Raw genomic sequence first — 15,059 nt, 5'->3', positions numbered from 1 at the left:
TGTAACAGTTTCATCTTTCTCATTTTTAGGATGTGTCCATTATTTTCTGTCTACCCTAAATCTCTTGTATTAAAAGTAAGAAATCCAGGACATTAGATTTCAAATTTCTTTAGGTATCAAATTCTATAACTAATTTTACAAATTTATCTGAGATTTGCAATCCCATAATCTTAATCAGAAAATGAAATATTTATTTAATGGTCTTACCGAGGAAAAATAAAATATGTTGTCTTTAATTATTTAGTCCTCATATAATAAAAGTTATTATATTCTGAGGTAATGATGGTTGAAGCATGGTAGGGTTCAATAAATGTATTTGAATGAATGAATGAGTGGACTCAGCTCATAGTGGATAATGTGTTCACGATCCTTATCAAGAAAGCCATTGCTGATAAGGCTTTGTTCATAAATATTCATATGTTTGGTGTGCTGTAGGAATTTGGACTATGGAGATAGAAGATACAGTGCCAAAGACATAGTCAGCTAAAGACAAAATTGCAGTTAGTTTTTTTGGACTGGAGTCAACACTTTAAATATACCCTTAGAATAGAATAGGTGGTTTGTAAGGTATGGCCGCCCCGCCCCCACAAAAAAAATCAATGTTATAAAAACATCTTATTTATAAATGCTTCAACAGAGCCCTTTTGACACTCATTCCTGCGGTCTAACTTTTCAAGGATAAAGCACTAGTCTCAGCTCTGATAAGATCTCCTCTCATACCTTCCTGGTGGCCTCTTCCTAATCATTTTCTCTCAAGCTAAGTCAGGTGTCCTTCCTCTCCTCCCCCAAACTACCTTGCATCTGTCTCTGCAGTTAAAATTACTGTAGCACTTCCAGTAAACAAGAGCATGTTTTTGTCTGTGTTCTCCATAGAAGCCTATGAGAGCAGGGCCTTCTATATTTATATTTATGTTCTCAGCACTTTTGCATACCACTTGACACACTGTTATTCTACTGTTTCATAATGGTATAACAGAACCTACTTTTGAATTGAAGGACAGAGACAAATAATTCCATGAGTAGACTATATAAAAGACCTCACTATAAGTCTGGATAATAGCTGATATTTATTTAGCACTTGGTACGTCTAGGCCACATACGAGAAAGTGTATTAGTTTTTAAGGCTCCCATATCAAATTACCACACACTTGGTGGCTTAGAACAAAATAAAATGATTTTGTCACAGTTCTGGAAGCCAGAAGTCTGAAAACAAGGTGTCAGCAGATGTTGTGGCCACCTCTTATGTCTGTGCCGAATCCTGGAAATAAAAATATTTTAAAGTTCCCTAGGTGATTCTCAGTCACAGAAAGGCTGGAAAATTGCTACTATGTGGAACCTCCTCCAGTACAGAAAGAGCTTAGCTCTTGAATTTTAAAGCCCAGATGCTGAAACTTTGAACCTGAGAAACCTCATACATATTACTTAAACTATGTCTCAGTTTCTTCACATTCAAGATCAAGACTTTTACGTTGTTTATTGTGAGGAGTAAATGCGGAGACATGATTCATAAATACTGATAACACCTACCATTTTCTCAGCATCATAATCGTCTTTTTCATGCATTATTTGTGTATTTCTGTCATATTACAGGAGCTTAATAATAGATTCTTTTTTTTTATGCAGCCTGTGTTCCAAAATATTGTGCAGTATAACTTGAATAAAACAAGACACTTTTCTCCCTAAAGTCTTTACGGAAGCATATTCAGTCAATCATACTGCTTTTCAAAAGGGGGAAAAAAGGGAATCAGCATATTAAGAATATAATAAAATGTAGGCACCCTAGCTATTGAAAGAAGCCGAAGCCATAGGGAGAGCAGAATGGGCCAGGCACCTTCGTGCAAAACCTTGGCTTTGTCATGAATGCATGATGACTTTTCTGAAGTCAAAAAATGTCTCCGCTGCACGAGAGGCATTATAATATGGGAAGAGTAATGCTTGCTCAACATCCTTTAAAATGTGTAGTCTATAAAAGCACTCTAAGAAATCAAAAGTACTATAACACTATAGCAGCAACAACACAGAACACCATTCAGCGGTTAAAAGGAGAGCTAGGCTGGGGGCGTGGGAGGTATGGGGTGGGTGGGGCCTGTTGATGAGCAGCTTGGAACGAAGTCCAAGCAGAGTTACAGTGCCCTGCGCGCTCTCATTTCGATGGTCGTCGTACAGGATATTGCCGTTTATCTTGTTTCTAAATGCTTCCCAAGTCAGTCTTTTAAATTTTTTTGTATCCAGGATCCAAGAAAGTTTTAAAATTTTCGTTAGAGTATTTTTGTGCATTTGCGTGTGGCGCCTAACGAAATTACTCAAAATAGCATCTTCTACCAAATACGCCGTTAATATGCCGTTAAAAAGTATCACTTGTCTAATATTCTTAGAGAAACAGATAGATTCGAAAGTAGTGATGCCACCAGTAACTTTACAAAGATCAGAATAAATTAAATCCAGTACTAATCTGATTTTAAATAAATGTATATGTAACTTCAATTACAATGTTTTCAAAAGATTTTAAGTTTATCATCACAATTAAATTTTATTTGAGCATTTAACTTATTAACTTTAAAAATAGGCAACTATATATATTTATGGCTAGCTTTTTGATCAAGCGGATTAATAAGAAACACATAGGCTAGAATAGATTTTTAACCTTTTCTCCAAATTTTGTCTTGAGTCAAAATCTTCTAGAACTTCAAAAAAGTTAAAGCATAATTTCACTTTTACTACTTTTTTTTTATTGTCCATCCCTCAGTGCTTTCAGATAATAAGCAAAGCAGGAGCCAGAGATGTTGAAATGCTGTCAAACAGGTTTTCTCATTGAATTTCCAATCTACACAGAAATTTTATAAGGAAACTGCTTTCACAGTATCTCAGAAAAGTGTGGAGAGTTTAAATAGAATTCCAAAGACTGGATTATTATTTAAAACAATCCCCAAGTGACCTGAGGTTATCTATATTGTCATTTAGTCCTTTTTTTTCTTAATAGAGCAAAAGATACTGAATATAAAGCATTTCCATGACTGTATGTAGTTAGTAAAATACTAGTTTTGTAAGTCATAATTGGTAGAGCTAGTAAAGTGAAAGATGTCAAGTTTCTCAGAGTTCTTCATTGTCTACTAATATTATTTAATTCTGTTTTTTTTTTTCACGCTTGAGATTTCTTGTCCTTTCATAAGAGCCTATGCTGTGTTTTAGTTTGCTAATCTAATATCATGGACATTTGGCACGGATTTCTTTTTTTCTTCCTTTTTTGTCCTTTCAATATTGCACATATGTTGAATACAAGGTTTTGAATTATGTTGCATATCGTGTTTTTGGAAAATGACCTTGAAAATGGCTTGTTAAAGACTCTGAGAAACCCTGCAGTAATGCAGCCTCCTAAATTTATTTAACATAGCATGTCACAATTTTTTTAGCATAAAACATTTTTCTTATAAAAGGGTCCCCCCAAATAGTAATATCATTCTCCATTAAAAACAAATAGTTCCAGACAAAATGTTTCTTTCCCTCTCCCCTAAAACCCTTTTGAAATGTCAGTGAAAAGTGCAAAAGGGTTGAAATGCCCAATAGTGAAGAAGAGAAAGTGGGATGTCATCAGTTTGTCAAAGCGGCATTGAATTTGTGGAAAATGGAACGCAGATGGAAGGGTGTTGACATATAATTAAAACAGGAAGAAAGGGCCCAGGAGACACCCCTATGAGAGACACAGTAAAAGGGGCTTTGTTTTCTTTTTAGAATTCTGGAGAGCCAACATGCCCAGAATCCTGGGATAGAGGTGGCAAAAGGACAGGGCTGATGGGAAAGGGCTGATTCATCCGAGTCTGCAGAGAGCCTCGCTGGTCCCGACAGCCATGCTTCCTGCCCCCGTGTGCTAAGTAATTCACAGTCTGGCCATTTTCCCCAGGCAAAGCCAGGACACGGTCTACATTCTAAAAAGAAACAGAAAAGGAAAGATTTCTTTAAAATTAAAATGCGATTTCTTAAAAATAATTAAATTTCCATTTAAAGCAAGAAGGTAAAAATCGAAGTATTTTTCAAAATATTCAGCCTAAAGGTAATAAGTCAGATACAATGAAAAGAATAGAACAATAAAAGAAAAAGTGACCAATGTGATTAAGAAGTCCAATATTAAGGACATTGGTTGTACCCGTATTCATAAAACTTAACTATACTGTTAGAATAGAATGTAAATATTTTTGACCTCGTCAGTAGGAAAACAATAATAGAGTCGGCAGAAATTGGGATGTGAAATGGGGGAATAGAGTAAAGGAGTCCAAGTTGCTATTTTTTTGTTGCTTGTTTTATATACTGGCAATTTAGGGAATTATGTCTAAAGTTGGTCGAGAATCAAAAGCTTAAGTACCTAAGTAAACTTTTTAAGGTATTTGATGTGACATTTATAAATAATGACTAATAATAACTAGAAAGCTCATTTATTCTAAAAAACAAAAAAAAGTTGCAATGAATTCTAAAGTCTTAATTGTCTCCTATTCTCATCTCACTTCTTCTCATTAGCTCATATAGTCCAGGGCATAGCAAAGAGACAAAAGCTGTAACTCGGTTTCATCTGTTAACATCATGGGGAGAATATGGAGGTGCATATGCATAGATCCAGAAACTGGCCTGAGGCAGCATTTACCAGGCAGTCTGATGTTACAGTTTCAAGGAAGATAAACTGCAAGTATTTATAGAACCGGTCATAAAGCCATTTTGTAAAAACGGTTCCCTTTTTCACCTGCTGACTGAAGCAGTATTTGATATACAGGTATAGAGAGATCGATCATGCCTTTTTTACTAGAATAAAAATAAAAACAAATTCAAGAGAAAAGAGGGAAAGCTTTTTTGTTCCATTTAATACCCATTCAAACTGCTTAGATAGGTGTTAAATTAAACTTGAGCCTTTTCAGATTTCTGTTTCTTTTATGAATGGGGAGAAACCATTTCTAGGTCCAATAAAGAAAACAAAAAGTAGGGACACCAGCTTAGTGTACACTAGCTTTCTACAATATTGAAAAAAAATAAAAAAGGCTTCTTGTGAGACCCATAGACATTTTCTTTCTTGCTGTGCCGAACTGAGTTCTCCTGTATATGAGAGTGATGAAAAAAATGTACCACAAAGTTTAGAGAGTACAGAAGACATGGAAGAATACAAACATTTTCAGTAATCAAACTATAGTTAGGTAATGAGAAAAAAAAAAAAATCAGTGTTTTCATTATGCAGCTCCAAAATACGGGGACACATAAAGAACCAGAATGAATCTCAGTAAAAATGTTGCTCAGTGTGTGAATGTGTTTTGATTCTATTTTTTTTTTTTTTTTTTTACACCTACAGCACCTGGTCTTCCTAGGTGGTCTCCCATCCAAATACTAACCAGGCCAGACCCTGCTTAGCTTCTGAGATTAGACGGGATCAGGCTTGTGCAGGGTGGCATGGCTGTAGACTGTTTTGATTCAAAAGAGTATGGGGGTGGGTGGTCCCAGGCACCAGGAAACAAAAGGGAAAAACAAGATATAAGACTGGTATTAGGAAAGAGCTCTTTTGTGCATGGAATTCTCACAATTTCCAAATGGGCAGGGACTCCCTATCATTTTCGAGCAGCCCCTATGAGGAACATGTATGCCACTCCTTGAATTTATGTATGCGTATGTAGAGTCTACTCATGTAAAAGTCATTACTAGGGAAAACCTCATTTCATTATGAAACTTTCTTTCTTCAAATTTTGATCTGTCCCTGTATATTGAAAACATTATTACTTGGATCATTTAATTTTGTTAAGGGATCATTCTGACCAATGAGGTAAATGTGACAAAAAAAAATATTTTCTCAAAAATTCAACTTACAGGATGAAACTAAAGTGGTTTTGGTCATATTAATGAGATAAAGATTTTTAGGTAGGAAAACCTATTCTAAAAAAACAAGCCATAGGCATCATCTTCTTTTGGGGATTTTAAATGGAACTGATGAACATAAGGGGGAGGAGAGAGAATAAAAGACCAAGATTTCATTCATTCACTCATTCATTGAATTTTATTTTATTTTTTTCTTGAGTGGGATGAATTGTTTCTGTGCTTGTCTTAGTCTGTTCAGGCTGCTATAATGACCTCCTATAGTCTGGGCAGCTTATAAACAATAGACATTTACTTCTCTTGGTTCTGGGAGCTACAAGTCTAAGATCAGGGTACCAGCACGGTTGGGTTCTGGCGAAGGCCACCTTCCGGCTGCAGACTGCTTTGTCTGTCTTCTGCTGTATCCTAAAATGGCAGAAGGGGCTCAAGAGCTCTCTGGGACATCTTCTGTAAGGGCACTAATCCCATTCAGGAGAGCTCCACTCTCATGACGTAATCATCCCCCAGAAACCCCACCTCCAAATCCCATCACATTGGGGAATAGGTTTCAACATAGGAATTTTGGGGAGGACACAGAAATCAAAATGATTTGGGTGTGGTACAAAGGTAAAAAACAAACAAATAAAAATAGACTTGAAAATATACCCAGGTCTGCCCAGAGCATCAGAGAAGGGGGTATAAGAGTTTGGAGTCTGTTTGGGGTGGAGTCTTATGTGAGGAAGAGCCAAAGAACCATTTAGACTGTGCCTGATATTCAAGACAGACACTAGAGGTAAACTTTGTCCTTATTTTCAAATGAGGTGGATGTATTAAAAACCTGAATATATGTTTGCATGTGTGCATTTGCCAAGTGTATTATTGTTTTTCAATTTAAGCCTTTTAAATATTGATATTTTTTGACCTTTTAATAGTAATATAGTAATTCAGAAAATTGAAGAGATGCAGACTTTCACAGCTCCTGAAAGGCCCTGGCTAGGATTGTTAATCATTTTACAGAAATAAGAAATAAGTGTGAGCATAATGCCAACAACACTTTATCTCGAAGACTGGAAGAAGTTTGTAATAGGTCACTGGAGAGCGGTTACTATTCCTAGGTGCATGTTCATTTATCATGAATGTACCTGACACCATCCTTTTCCACCCATTGAACCTCCACACCTATGACCTCTGCCTTCTTAGAAAGTAGAATGCATAGAAATTGTTCAGCCTAAGAGTGTATGTACTCACATCCACTCAGATGAAAAATCTCTGGTATTTATTCAACATAATTTGAATGATTACTATGGGCCAGACAATATTCTAGGACCTGTGATAAGCAGTGAACAAGATAGAAAACTAAAATCTGTATTCTTATGGAACTTATAATTTAAAGTATAATATTTTATCTGTTATTTATGTAATTCTGTATCCTCACAGAACTTGGTTATTAGATGTTTCTCTGCTAATGTATTTCATTAAAAAAAAAATGATAAGACTAAGAAGCAATGATCCTCCTACTAGACCCCAAACAGGTGAGGGGTCCAGCATGTGAATAACCATATGGAAACTGTTAGTGCGATAAGTTTATCAAGAATCCTAGAAACAGAAAAATAGGAGAGATTTGTTTTCTCAAGTCAACTATCAAATTTCTTTGCAAAACTATTCCCTCCAGTAGAAAATTCCTTGTCAATAACAGTGAAAAATAGCATAGGCTCTCAAACAATATTTTCATAGTTTTCATTTTTGGAAATTCACTTGCAAAATATATAACTTTTCTCAGCACATAGAGTTCTGTTTTCCTAAAGAGGCACTTAAACCGACTGTTGGCTTGGGTGCTGGAACACTAAATAGTCGAACTGGTTTGAAGTCTCACAATGCTCAGCAACACATTTTTGTTTTCTCAGAGTCTGTGTAGCCCAGTGGGAGACGTCATGATACCACTGAGAGCCAAGATACGGCCCACCGTTGCAGGAGGGTTGATTCTACTTTTTAATTGCTTCAGTTATGCCTCTGGCTGGGAACTTACTGTGTGTGAAGAACCTGTGATGCATGAATCATTTTATGGCTGTACCTATATTTTAAAACTTTTGTTTTCATGAGCGAAAGAACTAGGTAAAAGACATGGTGGTTGAGGAAAAAAAAAAGAGTAGATTCACTTAACAGGGAAACTTGACTCACCCAGAGGTGCAATGCATGCGTGTACCTCTGCATGCAAACATATATAAATGTTACCTAATTACTTAGCAATGCTTCTTAAATTAATGGCCTGTACTGCATCCAGGCAAAGTACTGCATACAAGTAGAATTTCCCATCATTGCCCATTCTCACTCCCCCTGCTAATTTTAGAAAGGCACACGAACCTGGCTATAGCACATTTCCCAATCTTCCTTCAGAATCCTCTAGAAGACAACTGTCCTAGGGCATGACAACCAAGAAGACCCCTCAGCTTGACTAAACATTAGACAGACTCTGTGACTCTCTAGGCTTCTGATGTGAGAACTTTACTTTAGAAAACTTGTACTTATGTAGTCTTTCTTTGTCTCTTTGAAATATTAAAACAAACGAACAAAAAAAATTAAAGCCTCCTTCCAGTTTTATATCCCAGAAGGTCTTTCTCAAGGATCTGGGAGCCATCCCTTTGAACTGTAGTCATTAGAGACAATGGAGCATCTATCTCACAGTCTCTGTGTCAGGGGAGAAGCCTAATTTTGTTGGCCTCTTCCTCCAAGTTGTAACACTGCTTCTTATGAAGATACAAGAAAGTTTACTTTCCCTTTGTGTAAAGCCAACTAGTAATCCCAGGTGGCCTAAGAACCCCCTAATTCAGCTCTTAAAAGCCCTCCAGGATTTTGTCTCCATGGAGTTGAGTATCCAGTCTCGGCCTGTGCTGTCTCCTGTCATTGGCTATTGTTTCAGAATACAATCAGTGTCTGTTCATCTTCTCTATTGCCATTTTTCTTTAGATAGTTGACTGCAAGAGTCTTGGTTTTGATGACAAATCAACATAGACAGTTTTCAACCAAGAAGCTGAAATAATTCTACTTTTCCGATATTCTGCTGTGTTCTTCTTTCTTATATTTCTAATCTTGTCTGTTACACTTCTGTGTTCTCTGGTGATCAATTAAAGAGCACTCAGTATGTTCTCCTCTAACTTTATCTTACTACCTCCACCCTCATAGCCTTTTACTTGCCACTTAAGAAAGATAAAACTCCCAGGAGATGTTTTTCACACCATAGCTACCGATTTGGACCTAACCATTGCTGAATGTGTCAGCCTTCACCTGATCCTGTTGATAAAAATTCGAATACTGCTTTTAAATCCTTCAGAAGGTTAAATTTCCTTCACATTCCTCTAAGTATTTCCTTTTTTTTTTTTTAATTACTAATTCTAACTTTGGAATTAAAGTAGGCTTTGACACAATTTCAACAGAATGCTTCTCCTGAAATCAAGATAGTCCTCTGATCAAAACTTAGCGTGATAAGAGTAAAATCAAATATTAAGACTATTCTTTTATGTCACACTCAGTTTGCTGCTTTGCAGGTCCTGTTTAACTTCACTCAGGAAATTTGCTCTCCTAAAGGTATATCAGATTGTCTCAGCCTGTTGCCATAAATGATTCTTATATTCCTGACACTTTCTGTAGTCCCACAATATTATTTCCTCTATGGGCATAAATTTTTCTCTGGAGATTCAACAAATCAGTTTGCAATTATTATTCAGTGCTGTTATGAACAATTCCATTAGCCTTCGACTCCCTTTTGGCTAGCTTTGAAAGAAAGCATGCTTTAGCAGACACTTAATGGTGTTTCTGTATGGTACAGTCTATGGCCAGGCCAATTAAAAATAATAATAAAAGCACGTGGCTCTCATCTGTACTGTGAGATATGTTTTGTAGTCAGAGTTTGATCATCTAGGTTCCTGCCTTCAGTCTGTTATAAGGACTAATAGTCATTTTTTTTCTGATAAATGCCTGTATTGCAGTTGGCTGATGAATCCTTTTCAGAGTCCTACAGTTTACTGTGTAGCTATTAATAATTAGATGATGCCTTTTCCTAACACAGGAAAGACTAACATTCAATTAGAGAGAATGTTACCTGCACAGCTTTCTGATCAGAAAATTCTCAACAAGGTCCTGCAAAGAAAAACTGAGAAAGAAAACAACAACAAGACAATAACAACAACAGAAGTGGCCAAAAGGGCTGTCGGCCAATGGCCGGCCCAGTTGCTACCAAGTAGGCTATGATATTCCACTGATGAACATGACCAAGTTTGTATATCGACATCCGATAAGGACTCTCCATGACTGTGAAGGCCATTCCATTTTTATGCCTGAAGAAAGATGAAAACAAAGACCCTGTGTAACACACAATCTGTTACCAGATAGCTCCTGTTTCCAGCTTATGCAAGTGACTATTGCTACTTCAGCAACAACTCTAGCCATGCTTTGCCCTTCTTGACTTTTTGAGAAAAGATACCCAAACACCAAATTGCACTCAATTTTTGACAGTGCCCAATCCAGAACAGACCCCTGCATCTTTGGACTTCTTTCCACATGAAATCCTGTCATAATGAGTTTCTAATTCCCTTTAATCCAGGTCACTCAAGATTTCACCTGGTGTAGCTCGTTGCCTCACTTGCTACAGGAGACTTAATACACCTAAGTTTTTTTTTGTTTGTTTTGTTTTTTATCATAGGAGCACTTCCTATTGGTCTTTAGCTTTGACGTGGGCCAGATACTGTTCTGGGCACAGGATAAAGAGGCAGAGATGTTCAACATTTTCTGGGTCACACAACCAGGTGGGGGAAAAAAACGATATTGAAACCCAGGGAGTTTGACTCAGAAGCCCATGCTCTCAAATTTATGCTGTGCTCAATCGATGTGATGTGAGCAGAAGCGATGGCAGCACAGTTCCGTTCAAGCTGCTGCTGTGGAAAACAGTGAAGCAAAATAGTTTGATGCGTTGAACTAAAAAAAACCCCACACTGTACAAAACAGATAATCCAGTAGCTCCTATGTACCTCAGTGCAAAAGAGTCTAACAGTTTACTAAAACATTTATGATTATGTATCTTACTTATACATTTACAACTCATTCTATCGCCTGAGGTCTAAATAAAATTGCAAATGCAAAGGATATTCATTCGATGTACAAAAACATCAATACGCTTTATCTTTATAAATCTTTTCTCCTTTTACCTTCAAAGGCATATGCTACTTATAGAGAAATTTATATTCTCATTATTTAGTAATAAGAGAGGAGAGAAGGTGGAAAAGGAAGTAAGAGGTTGGCAAAAGTGAATCTGAGAAGTATCAAGTCAGGTTGTTTTTTTGTTTTTTGTTTTTTTGCTATACAGAATTATTGTGGGCTCAGGAGAAATCTGCACAACAACCGAAAAGAAATATTTAATCTTTATTTTTATGGGAAATTTTAAATTTTGTTTCATTACCTTATATTTCATGAATTTTATTTCCTATAAATTCTTGTGAGATGAAATGATTATATCTTAGAATAAATATCTTTCATCTGTAGAAAACACAAAATGTATTGTGCAGTTCTTAGGATCAAACAATCGATTGAAACAAGAGGTAATTACAGATACGTTATGAAATATGTATTTAAGTATTTTTTTCTTTGAGCAAATTATAGCTCTTTTGCTATATTTTTTTCAGGCCTACTGACAGGGCAATTAGTAATCTGAACTATCAAATCTCTTTGGAGATAATGGAGCTTATCAATTCTTGTGTTATAATTGCTTTTCTGAGGCTCCTCCCCCTTTTCTCCATCTCTTACCCAGTATGCTTAATCCTGTTTAAATAGCAACATGTCAGACATGTCTGCTAATCAACTGGCTGGCATCCCCATGGAGATTTCTGCAGTTTTAAGCACTGCATTTCACTGTGTAAGGATTTTTCCCAAATATTGACTTTTGGTTTTCAAGGTTACTGATGATGTGCTTTGGCACATTAATCATTCTAACCACCTTAACAAAGAAGCTCATTAAAAAGACAAATACATTTATCAAGCAAATCATCAAGCAGATTATATACTTTCCACCCATAATAGATGATAGCTAAACAAATGACTTGGGTATTTTGTAATTAAATATGCAGAACACTTAATATTTTAATACCCTGATCCTTCATTGAGGAATGAAGATAGACTGGGTTTTAAAGTATATAATTAATATAGGACAATTTAGTTGTAATTATGTGAGTTAAAAATAGAAATAGTACTTTGAACATATGAACTAAATAATATTTTTGATATTTTGATAAATCATCAAATACGAAGACATTTGAAGTTCAAATGATTAGACGTTTAACTTCTGCAGAACAACATTTTAATATCCATTTCTAGTATCTAACAAATGCACAGTTTCTGCCTTAGAAACGAGGCCTTAGGTTGGGGAGACAGGTAGCTAGTCCTTTGCCCTCCGGCTGCTCTGCAGCAGGAGTAATTACTTCTTCTGTCAGCCAAATAATGCTTTAAAAGCTTGAGAAGGGCCTAAAGGGTCAGCTTTCTCTTAGATTCTAATCCTAACTCCTCCTGAATCTCTCATACAAATCTAAGTTCTGTTTGGAGAACTTCTCTTTTCTATCTTCGAATTAATGGGCCACAGATAACCTTGAATGGCAGTCCTTGGGCAGAAAGGATCTCCCCTGGCAATTCCATATATCCTTATTTCTGTTTTTAGTTTCAAAGCAAGGGTATCACTCTCTAGATGAACCTACTAAAATATGTACAAAATAGCTAACACACTCGATTTTTTTTAAAAAAAATTGCTCGCACATTCCCCAGAGCTGCTCATTGAATCCCAAAGAATAAGAGGCTAAGGTTTCATTTAAATGTGACTCTGTAACAAGCCTTGCTTAACTTCAGTGACTGGTTTGAAAGTGAAAGTTGCACCGGACAAAGTTAGAAAGATAAGAAAGACTTTATTCAATGCTATTGTCATAAGGGAGAGAGACCAGAACTAGGAGTGAGCTCAACCTGGCCAAGGCAGGAGGTTTCTGGAGAACTGGGAAGGGGGTTGTGGGGAGTGTCATAGGCCACCTGTGTTTGCTAACTGGCTTTACTCAGAGGAAAGGTAAACTTTCTTGTATCTTGATAGGAGGTAGTGCTACAGCTTGGAGCAAGGGACCCACCAAACTGATGTTCTACCCTGCTAGAGAGATTGAGAGATTGGGTCTCTAGTTTCTTCGATGACTACATTTCAAAGGGACAGTTCCCAGGTCCTTGAGAAAGACATTCCTGCCTTATAAAACTGGAAAGAGGCTTTTAAAGAGATTTATATCTCAAAGAGGCAGAGATAAGATTTACAATTGCAAGTTTTCTAAAGATTCTCAGAAAAGAGAAGTCGGGGCCTATATTTAGGAAGAAGTCTGTGGAAAGTTTAGCCAAGCTGAGAGGGCATTAAAGCCCTCTTGGTCACTGGACAAGTTGGTATAAATAGTCTCTGCCCTACCTCCCAACCTAGCTCACGTCTCTCGGTCTGTTTCTTATAAGAATACATTTATTTTATCAATTTCTGTATCAGAATTTTTTATTGCCATTAAGAAAACTCAACCTGAATGGGTTTAAAGAATGGATTGGGGAATTGAAAGACGGAGTTACTAAAACATGCACAGATAAGCTGTTTCAGGCTTAGTGAATCTGCCCTCTTCTGTGTGTTAGCTGCATTCTGTGGCCCGCTTTCTCCAAAAGAGGAAGAAGTTTTAATAGCAACAGGGCTACATGCTTCCACTCAGGTACAAAAATAGAGGGGGCCTCTTCTCAGCTATCAAATGCAAATCTTGAGCTTGAAGCTGATTGGGCCACCCCTGAAAAGAAAGGAATGAGTACCTATCTCATGGGCTGTTGCTGCTAATACAGAGAAAGTGCTGTAATTATCATTGCTTTACCAGACTTTGAATATCCAGCGCCCGAGGAGCAAGTCTTCCAACTACATTTGTGTGGATAATCAACATATACGGTTAAAAACTTTTTTTTTTTTTAGTTTTTGAATCACTTCATTATTATCTGAAAATTCCTTGAGAATGTTTTTAGCATTACAAAGGAGCACTGTAAAACCTCCATAAATCCTTCTCTATTTACCTAAATTAATGGGAGTGAGAGAAATCTCTCAATCATCACCTTTCAGACACAACCAAATAAATTAATACATTCAGAAGAACAAATTCAAGAAATCACTTCGGCTTTCTTAGAATAGAAAAAAAAAATCAATAAACTGCATCATTCAGATTAGGAATTCATGCTTACTATCCAATCAGTTGAGAGTCACAGAGGGCTACCTCTCAAAATAATGATCTTCTTACTTGTCCTCGTTCTGAACAGTTTCAGAAATAAAAGAGCAATAGGTAGAAACCCAGCACATTATTTTTATTCCTCCAGATCCGAGGACATGATGTAAGGAGATACTAGCTAATTGATGGAGCTTATTTGGGTCTCAGGTAAACGTAACCCACTGGCTCCTGAGAGCAAACGCAGGCAGCTCTAGGGCGAGCAGGCTGCTCCAGGCAGGAGAACCGGCTCCTGGGGTGCAGGCCCCCCTGAAGAAGAGCTACCACAGGCATACCCTATAATCCAGGAACATCTCGGAGGCCACAGCTGCTCTCAGGACGAACAAGGGGGAGGCAGCACTCCACACGCCCATTTCCTTCTGACAAGCTCCCAGCTAGGATGCCTCTTCCCCTTCCTCCCTGTGGAGAGAGGCTGCAACTCGTTTACCGTCAACCTCCCTTTATGTGATTTGGAGGAGCAGGGCAGCGATATTCCTCTGCATTAACTCTGTCCAAAAGACTGCACAGTGAGGTGCTGTTCTTAGATCTGGTAACACACACACACACTCACGCACACACACGCGCACACACCCATACAGGCAAACAGAGTTTTGTTTTCGATAAAGTACTTATTTCCTTAAATTAAGGAACAAGAGAGATTGTCTTAACTTTTGTTTTCTTGATTTAAAATTTTATAACCCATGCTTATTTTTAGTTGAATATCTTTGTTTCCCTTCTGTTTATTTTTACATTTCCTATGTATGACCATTTCGCTTGTTTTCTATTGGTTTTAGTAGCATAGAGATGCCTTTTATTTTTTTGAAAAATTAAATGACGAATGACTGATGGTGCAGGCTGGATACAGATACAATAAAAATTGTGACGTCTAGACCTAGAAAGCTACAATTTCAGAAATGTCGGTCTAAAGAATGAGAATGGTCTAGATTCACTGGGGTG

The 15,059-nt window shown here is 37.0% G+C and overlaps 1 pseudogene; it reads right to left on the bottom strand.

The window, feature by feature from the left end:
- Positions 1–5,317: 5,317 nt before the first annotated feature.
- LOC120619339 (uncharacterized) lies at positions 5,318–5,436 on the bottom strand (annotated as a pseudogene).
- Between the last annotated feature and the right edge of the window lie 9,623 nt (positions 5,437–15,059).

Source organism: Pteropus medius, unplaced genomic scaffold, assembly GCF_902729225.1.
Source record: "Pteropus medius unplaced genomic scaffold, Ma_sr-lr_union100, whole genome shotgun sequence".
NCBI lineage: Eukaryota > Metazoa > Chordata > Mammalia > Chiroptera > Pteropodidae > Pteropus > Pteropus medius.
The sequence above is the reverse complement of the archived record's forward strand: the minus strand, read 5'-3'. Positions and strand labels throughout refer to the sequence as shown.